This window comes from Marmota marmota, unplaced genomic scaffold, assembly GCF_001458135.2.
Source record: "Marmota marmota marmota unplaced genomic scaffold, marMar, whole genome shotgun sequence".
Taxonomy (NCBI): Eukaryota; Metazoa; Chordata; class Mammalia; order Rodentia; family Sciuridae; genus Marmota; species Marmota marmota.
The window spans coordinates 44072888-44091586 of record NW_026000016.1 but is presented as its reverse complement, the minus strand read 5'-3'; positions in this window follow the sequence as shown (position 1 = coordinate 44091586).

Sequence of the window (18699 nt, the reverse complement as noted above, 5' to 3'; positions counted from 1 at the left end):
AATATGGTTCCATTTAACACTTTAAAAATCCCCTCAGTAAGATACCCTCAACATGATTTTTAAAAAGTGTTTAACTACTTATTTGGGGGACCTGCATGAAATATAATTATTTAGAAACATGGAGACTACCTTTTGTTGATTTATAATCTCACTTTTTCTTGTAGCTCTTAGAAGATGGTTGCATTTAAAAAATTAAAAATAATGGTAATTTGTGAAATCAGAGAAAAATAATATTCAAGTTTCTGAAAAATGAAAGATCTTTATGTTGATGCTATTTATTATGAAATGTGATTGAATTATTCCTTCATTAATAATATAGGCATCCAAGTGAACTTTTCATTTTTGGATAAAACACAGAATTTGAATAATTGAAATTAGATTTTTAAATCCTCTGTGATCTGGTGTCTGTAGATAGCAGGGCAGCTTGTATTTCTCAGATTCATAGTCCCTGAAAAGAACTTTAAGAGGTCATCTAATCCAATCCCCTGCTGCCAAAGTAGCTGTTTAAAAATGCACTATTTTTCATTAGTCTGGAATTTTAAAAAGGATTAATGAATTTATAAATGTATTATTTACAATGTTCTGATCATGTATATCTAACTGGAACTAACAGACTTTGAAATGATAAGTTTGTGTATATGTGTGTGTGTGTTTTAAGATCTCAACTTCTTTTAGGATGATTTATGGTTTAAAAAGTATTTTTCCACTTATGGTTTCTTGTTTGATCAATAACTGAAATTATTTCTCAGGTAAATGATTTTTTTTTTAACGAACCTCTGGCTCAGTTTACTAAACTGACTTAGTAATAATTACATGTTCTAATTATTTGAAGTTACATTTTTGTTTCATGGCATCTATTATGTATACCTTCTAGAATGTATTAGACTAAATTAGAATGTGTGAGACCTAAATTGTTATTTGTATTTTGTAGGTGAAATATAAAATTTAGATAAGAGCTTCAGTGTAATTTTTTTTTCAATACTGGGAATTGAACTCAGGGGCACTTGACCACTGAGCCACATCGCCAGCTTATTTTGTATTTTATGTAGAGACAGGGTCTCACTGAGTTGCTTAGTGCCTTGCTTTGGCCGAGGCTGGCTTTGAACTCAGGATCCTCCCTCCTCTCTCAGCCTCCTGAGCCGCTGGGATTACAGGCATGTGCCACTGCACCTGGCTCAATGTAATTTTTAATACTAAAATCAATTCGATATTTCTAAGTCCCACACATAGTAATTGGCGCTCTACCAACCACTTAAATAGAATATTACAAATTATAAACATACCCTTGCTTTGTAAAATCTTAGCATTCTAATCTTAGAAATATATCTGCTATCCACTTCTGCAAGCAGTGGCCTAACATAAAATTTCACTCAGGAACCTTTGGTTTGAGCAGGCTCATCTCTGCTCCACCTAGGTGCATCAGATGGGGCAGCTGGACAGGGGGCTGGAGGACCTGCTTTCAAGGTGGCACATTTGGATGGTTGGAGAGTTGGTGCAGAATGTCATCTAGGAACTCAGCTGGGGCTGTGGGCCAGGAACTGTCCACAGGGGGTCTCCCCATAGGCGACTTGGTTCACTTCCCAGTTGGATGATAGTGTTCTCAAGGGAGTGTCCCAAGGAGGTAAGGCAGAAGTGTATGGCATTTGACAACTCTAGCCTCAGAAGTCACACAGCACCTTTTCTATGTTGCCTGAGGGAGTCATAAAGACCTGGGTTCAAGGGAAGGGGACATAGACCAACCATCTGAAGGGAGGAGCATCACCGTCAGAGTGTCAGAAGACCTTGTAGAAGGGGACATGTTGTCACTTTCTGTGGAAGATAAAACCTGCCACGGAAGCCAATTGTTCAACCCCTTCATACAACGTGTATTATTTTGTATATGGCTGAGTTTGAGAGACGTAAATAGGAAAAACAAATCTGATTCTAATAATCCAACAATAGTTATTCTTTAAAGCCATATGCTTTAAGATGCTTTTTAATTCAGAGAAAAATAGGCCATTTAAAATGAGATAATGAGTAGAAATCATACATGAGATCTGTAATTTATTGTGTGAGATGTAATAAGAAATTAAGACGAGGGATTGAAAAAACATAATGACTGTTTGGTTCGTATTTTCTTTACCATCCTTTGAAAATCAATTAAGTTCTGAGGAAAAAAAGAGCCACATGGTCAGAATAGTTTAGTTAGTTTTTGTTGTTGTTTATTGTTACATTAAAAACTCAGAATGTCATTTGCTGTGGTATTTGTGTTTGATGTTTACTAAAACTTGAGATTTTTGTATTGTAGAATTATGTATCTAGGAACTTTTAATTGTTCTTTTTATGCATTAAGTGAATATTAATTCTGATTCTATATTGTGCCAAGAACCATTCTAGGGACTTTAAAAATTATCCTCAGAGTGGTGCCTTCAATTGCATGAAATTACACATGCAAATTTTATTTACCAGGTGTAATAAAGAATATTTTGCCAATAATCTTATTTGTGCTCTTTTTTTTTAAACTGTTGAACAAGGTTTCTTTGGTGAATTTGTTATCATAAAAAATGAGATAAAGGTAATTTTGAGAAACTATTGGAAAGTTTATATTGCTTATTTATCTTAATTAATCCACAAATGGCACTTAGAATTTTTGGTATAATTTGTTCAATAGAATATAGAGATCTCTCTCTCTCAAAAAAAGAATTAACTATTTTATTTTCCCAATTCTGGGGACTGAATCCAGGGCATTTCACCACTGAGCTATGTCTCCAGCCCTTTTTCTTTTTTTATATTGAGTTAGGATCTTGCTAAGTTGCCCAGGCTAACCTCAAACTTGGAATACTCCTGCCTCAGCCCCTGGTGCAGCTGGGATTACAGGCTTGGGCCACTGCTCCCACTATTTAGCAATTTACTATTATTTTTTGCACTACTGGGACTCTAACCGGGTGCCTCACACATGCTGGGCAAGCATAGTACCAATCACTGAACTAATACTCCAGCCATAGTAATGCAGATATATTTTAAAATGAATTGTTGTGAGTTCTTATTTGCTGATGTAACAACTTTCTACAATCAAATTAAGAGATTTCAACACTTGTTGAAATATTATGTTGAACTAGATGCCTTTGGATGAACTATCTTGTTTAACCCTTAAAGAAACCTCTGATGGTATCCTATCAGCCCCCCTTCACAGATAAGTCTATCTGGTCCCCCTGGTTTCCTCGTTTCCTGCAGGCTCTTTCTTACCTGTTTCATGCCACCCAAGATAAACAAGGATAGTGCAACAATTGTGGTACTTGTCACATCTGGGTGTTACGTAAACTGTGTCTGGGGTTATATAAATCACAGATTTCACTTATGCATAAAAGGTATGCCTTTATTTCTATGATTCACTGAGATTTGGCAGGACTCCAAACAACAGAGGTATCGTTATGTCTCCAACATTAACACAAACATGAGACTGAGTCGTTCCAATAGACATTATCTGGTTGCTCTCTCTTCTGCAGTAACGTGAAATTCCGTTTCTTGAGTCGGTTTTAAACTGACAGAATAAAAATCAAAAGCAAACCACCTGAGCTATATTTTCATCTCCAGCACCCCCCCAGTTCCGTGGCCACCTCACCCCGATGTGAAGAGCTCCAGAGTGCACGGTTAGCAGCTAGCTCACAGATGTTCCAATAAAGCCCAACTGGCTGCTGAGGGAGTCAGGGCAGATTTCTAAGCCCTCAGTCTTGCCCTGCAGGGTACCGACTGTGCTCGCATAACCTTTATACACAGTAATGCCGATTTGCTTAGTTCTGTCTTTTTGTAGTGGCATTTCTCACTCAAATAATTCTGCTCAGTGTGACCTGGGGATAAGCACGGGGCGGCTGCTTTGCATCAGAGAGTAGACACGCGTCTGCACAGTTGCCCTTCCCATGGTGGTCTGGGCAGGTGGAGGGGAAGGTACTTTTAAGGAATAATCTCTCCTTTTCAGAAAACCAGCCTCCTTAACATTTATGGTGAGGCTTTCTTCTGCGGTCTTTAATGTCTTGTTTGTCAGACATGATGCATACTAAACAAGCAAAGCCTGCAACCTCTTAGGATCCCAAGAACCCTTTATTCTTTCCTCCATATTGAAAATCAGTCCTGTGAGCCCGTTGCTCTCCAGGCTGCCTAGAAGAACTTTGGCATAGTTTTCCTAACCTTTCAAACAGTAAAAGCAAAACTCTCCTTTGATAAAAAAGCCGGAGGACTTTGGCACGCAGCCATTAAGGATGCAGGCGACTCGGCTGTGATCTGACAGAATATTCCACAAAACACTGAAAAGTTCTCTTTAAGGTCCCCAGAGCGGACCAAGGCACTTTGCTTGTACTTAACATATATCAACTGTCACCCGGCGGCAGTCAGTGTTGAACTGAACACAATGGAACATCCAGATGGTCTAAACAAAGCGAACAAATGTTCGCTGCTATTAAAAGCTGTTTACATCAACTTCCAGGATTTCATGGAGTGAAGTTTATATTGTGTCACTACTGAGGTGCTTAGCTCTGTCCGCAGCTCTGTCCAGCCTTTTATAAACTCCTGTTGCATGGGTGTCCATGTTCTCCGCACCCAGTGGAAAGCAAAGTTGAATAGCAAGTTAGGAAATTGAAGAATGTCAGCCAGTCATGGAGGTTCAGCTATGTTAAGTGACTTGCCCCCCATCCTGTTTTATTGATCGTCGATTGCAGCCTTGGCTCCAGACCCAGTAAACACAAAGCAGAGCCTCTTCTCCAGTGGGGGTGTGTCGTGGATGGATAGATGGACGACTGCTATCTGCCTCTGCAGACAGGGTCTCCGAGTCTTGTTGGCTCCTCACTGGGGATGTTTACGTGGTAATGGTTTTGTTTTCTTCCTCCTAGACGTTGTGATATCTGGTCCTGTCTTATTACGGATTAATATACACGACTGATAAACCTACATTTTTCTGTCTTCTTCCTTTGGCCTCTTTATGGCATCTCCTTACAAATTCCAGATGCATTGCCTGCATTGTTAAGGGTTTGTTGTTGTCATTAATAACCATGCTAATATGAAGGGTGTCCAGCTTATTTCTTGCTGAAGAAAAAAAAAAATCTAGAAAAACTATCTGTGTGTTCAGTATGTTAATCATTACCAACTTCTCTTATCAGAACACACCTAAACAGATGTGTAAATACTAAAACATATCATTTATTAGTTTGCCCTAAAATTCAAAGTATAAGAATAGAAAAAGACCCTCACAAGTGCAAGCTCAGTAATTAATTTAAATAATAATTTTCTATATAAATAGATAAAACAGATAATTTAAACACAATTGTATATCATATTAGGGAAAATGGAGGAATTTAAAAATAATTGCACATCATTTGTTCTGTTATTTTTAAATTACCATGCTTCAAACTTTTAATGAAGTTTTTTTTTAATTTATTTTTTTTATTAAATAAGTGGTCTCATAAATGATTAAAGTCAAATGCTTAAGGGAATATGATTTGTTGACCTTATTTCCTCCAGAAAGAACCTTAGTTTTAGGTTAAGCTCAGGATGAATACTGAACAATGTCTTATGCCATGACACAGAACTGAATTTTACTAGTGAGAGTAATGGTCTCAAAGAAAGATTGGTGTGGGGCTCTTTGTGAGCACAGTAAAATTGGGCTTATCTCCATTGCATGGGGAGACTTTCAACTCCACAAGTGTTTTGGTAAATGGAATTGTTTCAATACATTTGGGAAGAAGCAGGTCCTGATTTCCTATATTTTTATGAGGTTATAGACCTTCCTTGTATTATCACATGAGATTCAAAATTTTAACTCCTATGTTTAAGTTTAAAAAAAAAATATAGAAAGTCAGCCAAAGCGAGGCATGGTGGTATATTCCTGTCATCCCAGTGACTCAGGAGGCTGAGGCAGGAGGATCACAATTTTGAAGCCAGCCTCAGCAACTTAATGAGGCCCTAAGCAATTCAGTGAGACTCTATTTCTAAATAAAATATAAAAAGGAGTTGGGGATGTGGCTCAGTGGTTAAGTACCCCTGGGTTCAATCCCTGCTTAAAAAAAAAAGAAAGAAAGAAAGAATAAAGAAAGTTAGCCTAGGACAATATATTTTGTGTTCATGATGACACTCATATACAAGAAATATGACAGCCATCCTTAGGGAGCTTTTAAGAGTTTACAACGTTTTACTGATAATTATTTTGCTAAATGCCGGGTCAAGAAGGCAGCATAGAATCAGCGAAAACATCCCAGGCAGCTCTATAATTTGGATCAGGGAGTAGTTTTGTAGGTTGTTCGTATGCATGGTATTTTTCATAGATGTCTCAGAGCAATTGGATGGGATTTTGAAAATATGGACCATACAAATGTGAAAATAAAATGTCACAAAACAAGAGCTTCAGCTTTTGCCAAGGGTCAAGCACTATGCCCACTTTAGAGGAGCCATTCCAAGCCTGTCTGTCAGCCCTAACACAAACTGCTCCATTTCCTGTTTATGCCTGTACAGAGTTCCACATCCGGGCCAACTTGCCTTCAGCGGCAGGTTTTTCCGCACACCCCAGGAGATCTCTTCCTTAAAATGGCTCATATTTATCATCTCAGTAAGCCATTGGAATTTTGTTAATTCCTGTTTTACTTAGCACATGCAAAATGCTGTCATTATCTAGGAGAAGATAATGTTAACTTATAACCATTACCCAGGGTACTAATTAAGTGACCTTTGCAAAACAAACTTGGTCAGGGAGTCTCTGAAGTAGAGGGGATAGATGCCAAGAGTGCTTTCCAGGCTTTGGGGTACACAAACACGGGTATATCCACAGCACTTCAAACCTAGCTTGTTATTGGAAGAAGTTCTAGCACTTTCTCTGTGCTAAATTGCTCAAAATTTAGAAATCACTGTGGCTTCAGCCAAAGAGAAAATTAGCTGAAGGTGAGCTGGCACCCTACTTGTTTATTTTACATTTTTTTCTATTTTGTAGATATCCAGATTTTTCATTTCTCTCTGACTCTTATCAATACCTTGAAACATTGTGATAAACTAGTTCGTGCTCAAATGTAAGAGACACTTTGCTTAATTGCCAGCCTTCCCAAGGTTTATTTAGAAGATGAAAATCTGAGCTAAAAGAATCCACTTATGGAATGATAGGTTCAGATTGCTGGGTGGAGAGGTTTCAGGGGCAAGCAGAAACTTCCTGACATTGTCTTCTCTTGCATTCATTAACTGGTGGGGGTCTACTTTTTTAAAAATTCAAGTTTAGGTATAGTTCAAGTTCTAGACATGGTTCAAGTTTAGATATAGTCCAAGTTCTACGCAGTGAGAAGTTAGGCACCGGAAATTTCTCCTCTTCTATCTCAACAGAACTGTATCTTGTTTTCCTTTTTTTCCTAAGCTTCCTAAGAAGTAGACATCCTTTCAAACAGTTCTAAATTACATAAAATCATTTTGATGAGTGCTATGTTTTCTTTTAAATTCCATTGGCTTTTTATAAAGTACATATTTTAAACAAACAAGAAGCTGAATTGCCACCGGGCTTTCCAGATTTCTTCTGTGCATTGAGTCCTGTGAGCTGGAAGTCTTGGAAATCAAGTGCCACACAAATATTTTGGGAGTGAAAGTACAAAGTATAAAAGATAAATGCAGATGGTTATTAAAAAGCAGACAAGGGCTGGGGTTGTACCTCCGTGGTAGAATGTTTGCCTTGCATGTGTGAGGCACTGGGTTCAATCCTCAGCACCATATAAAAATAAATAAAATAGAGGTATTGTGTCCATCTATAACAACAAAAAAATGCATGCCACAAATTTAAAAAAAATAGACAAAAAAATGATGATGGAACATCACTACTTATTAATACCTTTAATTCTGTTTTTAATTTAATTTTATGATTCTCAATATTTATTTTCAGTTTCTGCTTTAATTATCACACTAAGAGAAACATTCTTGCTTTATAGTAATTGATGGAGAACTCTTTCAGCACATTGCACTCTGATTTATAAAAGAGCACAAGATTAAAGTTGGGAAGATTGTATTAATCTGACACTAGGTCTCCCTGTAACATACCTGATATATGGTGTGATCACAATAAACATGTAATAAAAAGTCAAGGGAGTATAGTATATCCCAATATAACAGAAAAAAAAAAAAAAAGGACCAAAGACAGTGGTTCTGCAAAGAATTAAAATCACAGCACTTATTTATCTGATGAGGGCTGAAGCCCTTCTGATAGCTGGAATATCATTGTACCTTGTCATTGTTTATTACTGGGTTGTGGGAATATATTTGGTTATCGAAGTCTGAAGATCTGTAAGGGGTCTTCCAGTTGTGGCATTGTATGATTTGGTTACTTTCTCCCCCTTCCCCTTCAAATCTTTTAGGCAATCTTTTTCAGACATTTCTACCAAGTTTTCCCCAGTATCAATAGCTTGAAACTATTTACATTAAGCAGACTGATCAATATTGCTAACCTTTCCCTCTCTCCTGTATTTTTCCTTTTTTTTCTTAAAAAATTCTTTATGAATTGTCATGGTTCTGTGTTATATGGCTAATTGATTAAAAGGCAGTAAAAATTCAGTCTCAGCAAGTACTCCACAATCAGCCGTATTTATAAACACAGCTTCATAAAAATAGGGCATGATACTCTGTTGGCCACAGAATGACTAAACACTCGAGTCCTCGGGGAATCGCGCTCATGTTGTGTGACGCATCAGCACACATGTTTTATCTATCATCAGAAAAGCATCCCATTTAAGGCTTTTCCCAGAGGTAATCAAGGTTAAAGTCAGAGAAAAATCGTATTCCCTTTAGAGGGTACATCAAGATGAGCAGAACAGTTTCAGAAAACTGGCCCACTGGACCAATTCCTCTCTATGATAATATCATTCTAACTGAATTTGACTTTCCCGACTCACTGCCAAGGCATTTGTTGATTTTCTTCTTGAGAAAACCTTGACTTCTAATAACTTTTGCATGGGAGGCAGGAGGATACTATTTCCTTTATTATTATATTTGATCTTTTTTTCAATGGCTTGTCATAAAGATTATCATAAGATGTACTTGGTTCAGTGGTTACAGTTTCAACAGATTTTTAGTAATTTTTTTAAAATCATTTAATTCAAATATTAAATGTCAGAGGCTGTAAAATATTTTTTAGTATTTATAGATCAATTCTCAGTTCGAAGCTTGCATCTAATATGAGGTACTTGTCCTCTGGACAGAGAGGGTAGAACATGTTCATTCTGTCCATAGTATTGACTTAGACCTACTGTGTACAATTCACTAATGATACAGTGGAGTGACTTAATTTAGGGAACTTAATATATGACAGGGAAGGCAGTAACCATTCACACAGTGTGAAAGGAAGACAGCAAGTAAGGTCTGACTTTTCCTCCCTGGAAGAGTTGGGGAGGCGATGAAATTTGGCTGAATTTTACAACATGGATAAGAGTTTGTCTTCTGAAGGTGTACAATATGGAATACGAATTTCTGGGGCAAGGAAGAGCTGTGTAAGGGTTAAGGTTTAGATATGAAGTGTCCCCCAAAAACCTCGTGTGTGAGACAATGCAGGAAGGCTTAGAAGTGGAATGACTGAGTATGAAAATTTTAACCTAATTGCTGCATTAATCTCTTGATAGGGATTAACTGAGTGGTAACCTTGCTCAGAATGTGGTTGGAGTAGGTGGCTCACTGGGGCATGCCTTTGGGGTATATATTTTGTCCTTGCTGAAAGAAGTCTCTCTCTCTCTCTCTCTCTCTCTCTCTCTCTCTCTCTCTCTGCTTTCTGGTCATCACGTCTTGAGCTGCTTTCCTCCATCACACTCTTCCGCCATGATGTTCTGCCTCATCCTGGGCCCAGAGCAATGGTGTTGGCCATTATGGGCTGAGACCTCTGAAACCCTGAGCCTCCAGATAAATTTTTCCTCCTCTGATGGTTCATGAGTCCTTGGTCATAAAGCAGTGTGATTTAAGGAATTACCACACAGGCTGCCTGGGAGAGAGGCGGGTGTGGGGTCAGTCAGCTAGGTAGGGTTTGGATTGTGAATTCTTTAGGCAAAATGGTAGATTCCCTGAAGGGTCTTAGGTGATCACATGATGTGATTAGATGGGGGGCAATTTGATAGTTAAGAACTTTATTATGAGAGTTCAAATTCTATTTCTGCTTGTCACCTAAATGCCTCTGTATCCTGGGAACAACTGTGACTCAAAGGGTTATTGTGAGAATCCAGGGAATTAATACATGTGAGATGCTTTCATGGTACCCATCACATATGCTCAACAAATGCTCAGTATTTGTTATTGTTAGCACTCTGGGTTGGACAGTGAGAAACTGGGGCAGAGAAATGGACTGCCTTTTTACACTAATCCAGGGGATAAATGAGGGTTTGAGCCAAGGCAATATCGATGGGGATGACAAAGGTGCAAATCCTGGGAATTTAGAAGGTATAGCAACAGGATCTGTTGGTTCACTCAGCATAGAGAGGGGCAGAGAGAGGGTCTACTGTAAGCAGGGAAGGGGTCAAGGATAGCTCCCAGGATTCTGGCCAGGGTGCTGAGGTGGAGGTTGGTATTGATTCAGCAGAGATAGAGGGTATAGGGTGGGGAGCAGGTTTTTGAGGAACATAGTGAGATCAATTAATCTTTAAATATTGGTAGTAAATCAGTGTCTGATATATGGTCTGGAGCTTGGCAAGTTCTTGCTGGAAATTTGAGCTCATCAGTTATAGGTGGTAATTGAAGTCAGAATGCTTTGAATGGTAGGTGATTGTAGAAATTCACTAGAATGACTCAAAACACAGAAGAGAGGTATTAGCTCAGAAAAATGAAAAGATCCAGAGGTGGTCAGGGACCTATCCTTATTCTGACATACACTGGGCTTTGCCTGCAGTACTTTTTCCTGTGGCTGGTGGTTGATGGTTCTGTCAGCCCCAGGTTTATGGTACGTTCAACAACTCCTCAAAGGAGAGAGAACATATTTGAAATGTCTCTTTTAAACTTTTTGTTGTTGTTGTCTTTTTGGTACTGGAGATTGAACCCCAAATCTTGCACATGCTAGGCAAATCCTCTACCACTGAGCTAAATCCCCAGCCCAAAATATCTCTCATAAAAGAGGTTGGCACAAAAGGCTTTTCCAGAACAATGGCCACCGTTAGATCACATGCCAAATCAGTCTGTGGGTCAGGAGATCACCATTTATTGAACAACTCAAAGAAGTTTGACTAATCTGATTGTAAAGTGCATGAGAGCGAGATTGATAGTTGAATGCGAATTGGCATTCTATCAGGAAAAGGAACATGGTAGGTGACCAATAAGGATTAAGGTACCATAGAAGTGTATAAACTTTCCCAAAGGAACTGTGAAACATGAGAATTCCTAGGATGAGTCTTGGGAACTATGCGGACTTCAGAATTATTTAGAGAAAGAATTTAAGATTGTTTTGAAAATGCATCTTAACTTCTGTTTGTCTGGACAATTGAGTAGAATTGTTGCATGGTACAGTGTGGTGTGGAGAAAAAATGGAAATAAGTCATGGACAAACAGGGGTATATGGGGTAAGAGGATCATGGTAACTAGAAGGGAAACTTGTTAGGTCATGTATTAATAATTTTAGTAGAAGCTTGTTTTAATTGAGCTCTTACTCCATCCTGGGTTCTATGTTAAGTTTTTGTTCGGTTTTCTTAGGATGCTTTTGAGTTTTGCACTCAGGAGTGTCACCCTTTACAGATCATGTACTCAAGTCCTCACATTAGTAATTGGCAGGGGACTTGGACCCCAGGTTATCTGCCTCCAATGTATGTTCACCAGCTCTACATTTTGAGGGGGCAGAAACTGGGCCATTACTTAGGATATGCTATGCTGTCTTAATGCTCTGAACTCTTTAGACGCTTTGCTTCACCCAGCCATAGAGTGTTTGAGTTGATTCTCTGCTGGACTTTTTAGGCATTCTGCTTATTCCTTAGGAAAATCACTGCAGTTCTTAAGGTCTAAGGCAAGGGAAAGACTATTGACAAAAGTAAAATGGTGGTGAGTTTCAGGATCTCATCATTTTGTATCATGCTTTCTTTTTTAAATGTTTTGTTGTTATTGTTATACATACCAGTAGAATGTATTTTGACATATTATATTACATGGAGTACAACTTGCCATTCTTCTGGTTGTACATGATGTGGAATTATATTGGTCGTGTATTCGTACACTCATTCTACTATCTTTCCTGTTCCCATTCCTCCTCCTTTCCCTTCATTCCCCTTTGTCTAATCCAAAGTACTTCTATTCTTCCCTACCCACCCCCCTCCTCTGTGAGTTAGCATCTGCATATCAGAGAGTCTATTTAGCCTTTGGTTTTAAAATCAGCATACTATAGTGATGCTGCCACATTAATGTTTATAGCAGCTCAATTAACAACAGTTAAACTATGGAACCAGCCTAGGTGTGTTTCAACAGATGAATGGATAAAGAAAATGTGGTATATATACACAATAGAATATTACTTAGCCAAAAAGAGAAATGAAATTATTGCATTTGCTGGTAAATAGATGGAACTGGAGACTATCATGTTAAGTGAAATAAGCCAATCCCAAAAAACAAAAGGCCCAATGTTATCATGTTCAGTCAGAATAAAAACCAGATTGCCAGATCCCAGAAATCAAGAGGGAGGCATTTTTACAAGGAGATTGTGACTTCCAAAGTTTGCCAGGCATGTAAAATAGAAAAACATGATCTGACATGGCCATGGCCATGTGCCTCCATGCTAAACCCTGACACCATTATGAACTACCCTAAAGACATTCTGACAGCATTCCCCTCCACTAAAGTCCTTCTAGGACTCCATCGGTGTCAATTACTTCAGTTACTCCCTATCCTCTATGATCGGTGTGTGGTCTGAAAATAATCCTGAAATTCCTATGTTAATAGCAAGAACTCTAAGAAAAGGGCAGCCATAGGCCTCTGACTGAGATGAGTGTTTGCTTCTTTGTTTTAATTTGTTTTCTGTTCTGTAATTGAATACCCAAGACCAGGTAATTTATGAATTATAGAAATTTATGTAGTCACAGATGGAGTCTTGGAAGTCCAAGAGCATGGAGCCAGCATCCCTCAAGGGTCTTCTTGCTGCATAATAACATGGTGGAAGGAGACAGAGCAAGTTTGCAAGTTCGGGTCTCTTTTCCTCTTACAAGGTCACTAATGCTATCATGGAGACTTAACTCTCATGACCACATCCTATCACACTTCTCCAAGGCCCCACCTCCAAATACCATTAACTTATTTTGGGATTATAAACATTAGGGGACACATTCAACTTAGGGGACTTGTACTATCATAGAGGAACTGGGCCTTACTCTGCAGGAAACTGATACTAATGGAGTTTAAAAAGGACCTGGATGTAAAGCCTGGATTCTGATACTAGTTCCTTTCTTAGTTCTTGAGTTGGCTTGAATTTTTCTTTTAAAAATTTGTTGGATCCTAAATCAGGTGCCTTTTGGAGAGGAAGCAGAGGAGGAAAGGGGACTTCTGTGTTGGTTGGCAAAGTGGTAAGGGAGCCGGCTATTTCTTTGAAAACGTGAACCATTAACAAAGCCCTGTGTTGGGCGTGGAGGGTTAGGGTTAGGGAGGTGTGTGTCTGAGCGCCACATGTCCCTGGCACACCAGGACGGTTTCTTCTGTCTGCTACAGCTCTGCAGACCTGTCTCTTTCTGTAATGGCTCAGCGTTTTGGTCTTTTCAGTTTCTCAAGTTCTCTATGGTCTAGACTGACGTGTCCTTTTGGGGCACAGTCAGAGAAGACACCAAAGAAAGACAAATAATGAAAAACTTGCTTTTTTGTTTCCCTTTCAAGCTTAACTTCACCAGATTGCAATTCTCCAAATGCCAGGTTTTAGAAAAAATAAAGAGAATGTCTGATGTATTGGACCCTAGCTTGGAAAATGAAAACTTCTTGCAGTTCAAATCTCTCTCCTTCAGATTTGGGGACAAATAGATTTCTCCAGTCCCACCGACAACTGTGTGAGGAAGAGCTCTGCGAGATGATGGAACTCTATTGATTTTTCATAAAAGTTTAATAAGATGATATAGCTCAAAAGCTTTGTAAAGTTTGCTATAAATTGTAGTGAGGAACTAAGCAAGATGTAATTATATAAGAAAATGTAAATGAAACTCGTACACTTGTAGCAGGGTTGATGGGGAAATAATGAGAACAAACCTCTCTTTAGCATCTTGGTGGTATCTTCCAGGTAGGTACTGGAGCCTCCAGTGCAAGGAGGCCTTATTGCGAAGAGTTAATACCCTCTGTTATCTTTCTTGTTTTGGAACATCATGAACATTCATCAGGTATATTTTTGGGGTGCTGATTCACTAGGACAAACAGTGTGCTCTTCACCTCACTTAATTTTCAGCTCATGCTTGTTTAACACCATATGAAAGAATAGTGTAAATTATCTAGTTTTTAGTCAGCAACCGCTCAATTTCTAGTCCCTGTATTTTATGTGGTATTGATTTACTTTAAATTTTCTAAGTGAATGCAAATATATTTCATTTTCACTTAAGATACTGTTTCTTTTTTAAATGACTGCTTGGTGTCAGGATGGTGGCACACACCTGTAATCCCAGAGACTCGGAAGCTGAGATAGGAGGATTTCAAGTTCAAGGCCACCCTGGGTAACTTAGTGAAACCCTGTGTCAAAATAATAAAAAGGGCTGGTGATACAGCTCAGTGTAAAGCACCCCTGGGTTCAATTCCCCTTCACCAAAGACTGCTGTATTTTATTTTCATAATGCATCTACATTTAAGGTATTTTAAAGTCTGTTTTCTTGCAACTGCCTCAAGAGTGAAACAATCCTTGTCTGCCTTTTTTCTTCTCATTAAAAAGTGATGTGGCGGGGCTGTTGCTGTGGCTCAGTGGTAGAGCACTTGCCTAGCACATGTGAGGCACTGGGTTTGATCCTCAGCACCACATAAAAATAATTAAATAAAATAAAGGTATTGTGTCCATCTACAACTTAAAAAAAGAAGCGAGGAAGCAAATGGGGTTGTTGTTCAGTGGTAGAGCATTTGCTAATGTGGGAAGGCCTTGGCAATCTCCAGTATTAAAAAAATATATAGTTTATCCCTTTAATGACTGTTGGGCGGTGCCTATCATTGATTTAAATTTTCTTGCTCAAGAGTGTACACCATCCCTAATCAGTTTGTTTAGAATCCATTTAACGTCATGGCATACCACACAAAAACTAAGGGCATTTCTAAGGATTGCATTTGGGGGAAGTATGAAATGGTAGACTTGGTAGGGTTGATTCCTTGTGAGCTCATTTGCCTTATTCCGTTTTTGATTGCCTTGTAAACTTTCTCTTGTGGGTGAAATTTAGGCTGCACTTAGGTGGGCACTTTCAGAATCTGTTCTCTGATATACAAAAAGCAACAGGTTTTCATTCCCGCTTAAGAGAGGCAGATTTTGGTACGACTGAGAGGAGAAACTGATGCAGGCAAAAACTATTTTCAAAAAGCAAAGCCTTATAATTTAGGATTCCAGTAAATTACTAGGAAATTGTGCAACTGCTATTTAATGGAATGAACTAATTATAGCCCAAGAGTGGTGAGTCTCATCCTGCGGATATACAATATAATTCCTTTTAAAGAAGCAATAACATCTTGTTAATAACATGCCATATTAGTTTATATGCCCCAAATTTCAAAGCCATTTCGTTAAAGAGGGATCTGGAAAAGAGTTAGCATGTAGTTAGCATCTAAACTCTGGACTTTAAATTATTCCTTATTAGCTTTTTTAAAAAAATTATTTTGTTATTTATTTTTATTTGGTGCTAAGGATGGAACCCCGTGCTTCACACATGCTAGGCAAGGACTCTGCCACTGAGCTACAGTCCCTGCCCTCTTCAGTAGCTCTTTTGCAGAAGGACTCATATAACTAAACATTCTGAGCCTCAATTCTGTGGTCCACAACCTTTATATCTTTATAACAGCCACTTTTATTAATGATGACAGTAATTATAATAGCCACCATTTATAGAACGCTTTATCTTTGCTAAAGGCTTTAGATACCTTAGCAAATTTCATTAGTCTTGATAATCTTAAGACAGTATTATACCATTATTTTATTTAAAAAAATAGTAGATCCAAAAGGTTAAGGTAGTTGTACCAGATCATCTAGAAGGCTAGATTCAAACCAAGAGCAGCCCAAGCAGTATTACTCATCGTAGCCTGGGATGATTAACTGCCACTACTGGTTCTGAAACTCAGTTTGATGGTGACTTTTTCTGTGTCTTGTAGCTCTCAAGAGTACTGAGTAGGGCTGGGGTTGTGGCTCAGTGGTAGAGCGCTTGCCTAGCAAGTGTGAGGCACTGGGTTCGATCTTCAGCACCACATAAAATAAATAAATAAATAAAATAAAGTTAAAAAAAAGAGTACTGAATACTTTTGGAATAGAGGCAGGATGCCATTTAAGGTCTACAAGTTATGTGTTTTGTATGGTTGGCTAATTATTGGGATGGGACTTAGCAGATACTTTGTGCCAGTGGGTCTGCTGTGTGCTGTTCCAGGTTTTAGAAGCTGCAGATGTCCCTAGGATCTCTAATTGCTCCCCAAGGGGAGGCATATTTATCTAGAGGCTGGGTTTATGTCTTATAAGATCCAGGAAAATCCTTGGGGCACAAATTTCTGAACTCACTGATTTAAGCTATTCTGGTGAACTCAAAACCCTCTGGGTGGGCCTGGGGCTGGGGCTCAGTGGTAGAATGCTCACCTAGCAGGTGCAAGGCCCTGAGTTCGAGCACCACATATAAATAAATAAAATAAAGGTATTGTGTCCAACTATAACTTAAAAAAAAATACCCTCTGGGTGCTCTTACAACCTAGACATTGATCCTTTTCAGGAGATAAGATTTCTTCCTGCTGAATTAGGCAGGCTTTTGGGTCTTCCTGTGCTTAGGGACAGGTAGATATTCTTTCCCCAAGGAGATCTCCCCTTTTTCCAGGTCAGCTCCTTAACCATTATGTGCATTGGTATCCAAGGTCACCTATAGTTTATTCCCTCCCTTCAGAGTGTCATGGCCTGGTATACTCCAGAGTGACTAAGACTGTGGAAAAGAACATAAAGTGAGTAACCTTACTATCAATAAGTGTTATGTCACCTCAGTGATTTTCTTAGCTGATTCTGAAGTATTTTTCTGAATATTTTAATGATGACTTTATTTTATTTATTTTTATTTTATTTATTTTTTTACAAATCACATACGATAGGCAAGAACTCTACTACTGAGATACACTCCCAGCCCACCCTGATAACGTTTTTGGACTAGGGATTGAACTCAGGAGCACTTGCCATATCCCCAGTCCTTTTTATATTTTAGTTTGAGACAGGTCTTACTAAGTTGCTTAGGACCTCGCTAAGTTGCTGAAGCTGGCAATTTGAGTTCACAATTCTCCTGCCTCAGGCTCCTGAGCCACTGGGATTATAGGCATGCACCGCCTACTCTGCTGCCCTGATGACTTTTGATTTAGATTCCTTTGTGTGTGTGTGTGTGTGTGTGTGTGTGTGTGTGTGTGATGCTTGGGATTGAACCCAGGGCCTTATGCATGTTACGCAAGCACTCTACCAACTGAGCTATATCCCCAGCCCTTGATTTAGATCTTTTAATCATTCATATATCCATTCATTCAGCATCTACTACGTGCCAGTGAGGCTTTAAGCTGTGGGAACATAGCTGTGAATAAAACAAACAAGGTCTCCACACTCAATGAGCAGGGTAACAAAATACATCTTAAAAATTTATTTTAAAACAACTTTTAAAAGATCAGATAGTAATGCAAGCCTTGCAGAGACATGTCACAGGTGATATGACATCAAGTGCTTAGGTAGTTCAGGTAGACTGAATGAATGAAGGGGGAGCCTCTCTGGCCAGGCAACCCTGAGGCTGAGATGTGAATGACAAGCAGCATTTAACCCCATGAGGACCTGGGGGATGAAATTTGAGACAGGACAGAGCAGAGCACAGTGAGACAGCACAGTGGATGGGAACGTGGTGGCCGTGAGGAAACAGGGCTACTGCCATCCAGCTTTTTGTGTAGGAGTAAGTTTGTGTAGGAGTAAGTCCTCACTGTTCTCTGTGATTCTGAAAATGTTCAGACACTCAGCAAGTTGCTCTCGTTCCACAAAGATGCACTGAGCAAGTCTACTGGGCACTGTTAGATACTGTGAATAGTGATAAGAGACAGGGATGCAGTCCCTGTCCCCAAGGAACCCCAGTGGTGGGAGGAAGCTAGAGAAGGAAGCAGCCAGTTACAATGTGAGGTGATAAATGGTCTGATAAAGGGAAGTACAGTGGGCTGTGGGAACACAGAGGAAAAGCATCCACGCTCCAAAAGGACTGGGCCACTAGGGGAGGCTTCCTGGAATAAGCAAAGCCTATTTGAGACTTGAAATACAAATAGTGATTGGCCAGGCAAAGGATGGAGAGAGGGACTAGTCCAGGTGTGTGGGAGTCACCTGAGCAAGGGACAGAATTGGAGTGAGCATGGGGGTGTTTGGGGATTGCAAAGTGCAGTGTGCCCAGAGCAAACAGGACAGGAGGCTCTATACCGTGTGCCAATGGTGCCTAATAGGGTAATGTGTGACTGCATCTAAAATTTTTTCCCTTTTCGAGTCTCAGTCATTTATAATATGAAGGGAGATCACTGAACATAAAAGAAAAGAGAGAGAGAGAGAGAGAGAGAGAGAGAGAGAGAGAG